This window comes from Mandrillus leucophaeus, unplaced genomic scaffold, assembly GCF_000951045.1.
Source record: "Mandrillus leucophaeus isolate KB7577 unplaced genomic scaffold, Mleu.le_1.0 Scaffold297, whole genome shotgun sequence".
In the NCBI taxonomy this organism is placed as follows: Eukaryota; Metazoa; Chordata; class Mammalia; order Primates; family Cercopithecidae; genus Mandrillus; species Mandrillus leucophaeus.
In genome coordinates, this window is record NW_012103109.1 from 1,657,620 (window position 1) to 1,660,196 (window position 2,577).

A 2,577-nucleotide genomic window follows, 5' to 3' on the forward strand; every position below is an offset into this window, starting at 1 on the left:
CGGGGGCGGGGGCAGTGGCCTCCTGACTTACCACTTTCTGTGAAGTGCTCCGAGCCGCGCACCACCCCTGGAGTTTTATTATTACTCAAATCAGCCTCCTGAAAAATTGGAGGCTGAGGTTTTTCAAGGACAGTTTGGGGGAAGGGCGGGTGGCTAGGCAATGGGTGCTTGCTGCCGATTGGCTCCGGGTGCAATCATAAGGGTGTGGCAAACGGTCCTCGTGTACTCAGTTGCTTCTGGGTGGAGCCACAGGAGCAGCTGGCCGGTCCACGTTGAGCCATCGGTTGTCAGATATACAAAAAGACATCTCAAAAGGCCAATCTTAGGTTCTGTCCTAATGATGTTATCTTGCCCAGGCTGGACTGCAGTGGTACTATCTCGGCTCACTGCAACCTCTGCCTCCCAGGTTCAAGCGATTCTCCCACCTCAGCCTCCTGAGTAGCTGGGATTACAGGTGTGCGCCATCATGCCTGGCTAATTTTTGTATTTTTAGTAGAGATGGGGTTTCACTATGTTGGCCAGGCTGGTCTCCAACTCCTGACCTCAAGTGACCCTCTCATCTCAGCCTCCCAAAATGTTGGGATTACAGGCATGAGCCACTGCGCCCGGCCCATATCTTTTTGTAAAATAATTGTTTTTAAATAAATAGAGACGAGGTCTCTGTATATTACCCAGGCTAGTCTCCAGCTCCTGGGGTCAAGAGATCCTCCTGCCTTGGCCTCCCAAAGTCCTGGGACTACAGGTGTGAGTCACCGTACCTGGCCGGAATTGGCATATCTCATGACCTCCGGAATAATGGCTGCAGTCGTTCATGTCTACACCTCTAGTGGTCTCTCATTAGTGTTGTAGAAAAAAACTGGGTTCTTTCCTCACAATCATGAAAGATTAGGCTCACAGACACTTTGAAGGGTGAGAAGGGTAGGGTTTATTGTTTGAAAAGGAACAATTAAAAAAAAGGGAACAGGGACTCTCAGCAAAGCAAGAGTCCTGCTAGCAGGCTTCCCGCCTCACAGATTGAATCCCAGGTTACCACCAAGGAACAGGAGAGGCCAGGTTCCTCTCCCCTGCAAAGGGTGCAACTTCCCATGGCTCTACCCCATTCTCTCCCCGCTCTGCCACCCCCGTTCTCCCAGTGCCTTCATAAAACCGATCATTCTTTGTCCAAAAGGCTTTCTGCTTTGGTCATTTCTTAGGTCTTCACTCTCTTGTGAAGATCCTCATGTGCACATAAAATTAACAAAACTTGTAGCTGGGCTTGGTGGCTCACGCCTGTAATCCAAGCACTTTGGAAGACCAAGGCAGGAGGATCGCTTTAGCCTAGGAGCTCAAGACCAGCTTGGGCAACATAGGGAGACTCTCTACAAAAAATACTAGCTGGGTGTGGTGGTGCGTGCCTATAGTCCCAGTTACTCGGGAAGTTGAGGTGGGAGGATTCCTTGAGCCCAGGAATTTGAGGCTGCAGTGAGCTGTGATCACATCCCTGTACTCCAGCCTCGGTGACAGAGCCAGACCCTGTCTCAAAAACAAACAACAACAGAAAACTTGCATGCTTTTCTCTTGTTAATCTTTCTTGTATTTAATTTGGTTTCTAAACCCAGCTGGATATTCCACTGAAGAACTAAGACAGTGTTAATCCAAAATTAGAGACTGAGCCAAGGGTCTCACTCAGTTCATCGAGATTTGTTGAGTGAGAGTTTGAGGTCACACCCAGGAGAAACAGGTCACAGAAACATCCGTGGCCCATGCTCTCCAAAGCAGTTTTCAGAATTTACAAATGTCTTTAAAGGGAAGAAGGCACCTAGGAAGAGAGGGTTAGGAGGTGAGGCACTTAGGAAGATAAGCTTGTAATCGGCCTTGTCAGTGTGAAAAACCTAAAAGACTGTAGTTTTAGGGGTTAGACTTAGGTTGCAAACCTGAAGTTATACTTAATATGTCCTTGTTTTATGGGAGGATCTATATATCTTGAAAGGTTTAGGGCCCAGCAAAGAATGTATGAGCAATTTGTGAGGGCGGCCATGAGACTTTTCACCTCCTCATGGGAGTCTGGCTACTGTATAATGCTTCAGCACAAGCCTGTGAAGCAGCAGCTGTCCGCCTGGGAAAAGGTTGGTGTTACTGCATGACTCAGTCCCCAGGCTTCACTTTGGCATAAAGAGTTTTGGGGTCCTGAGATTTTTCTTTTCCTTTACAATGGATTAAACGGATCATTAGGCTCCATACAGGACCCATCGTCCACCCTCAACAATTATTAATGCCAGGTGAGGGGTCAGAGCTCTGGCTTCGGAAAGTGATCGGCTTGTGGATTGGTAAGAAGAATTTACTGGCCGGGCGCGGTGGCTCAAGCCTGTAATCCCAGCACTTTGGGAGGCCGAGACGGGCAGATCATGAGGTCAGGAGATCAAGACTATCCTGGCTAACACGGTGAAACCCCGTCTCTACTAAAACATACCAAAAAAAAAACTAGCCGGGCGTGGTAACGGGTGCCTGTAGTCCCAGCTACTCGGGAGGCTGAGGCAGGAGAATGGCGTGAACCCGGGAGGCGGAGCTTGCAGTGAGCCGAGATTGCACCACTGCACT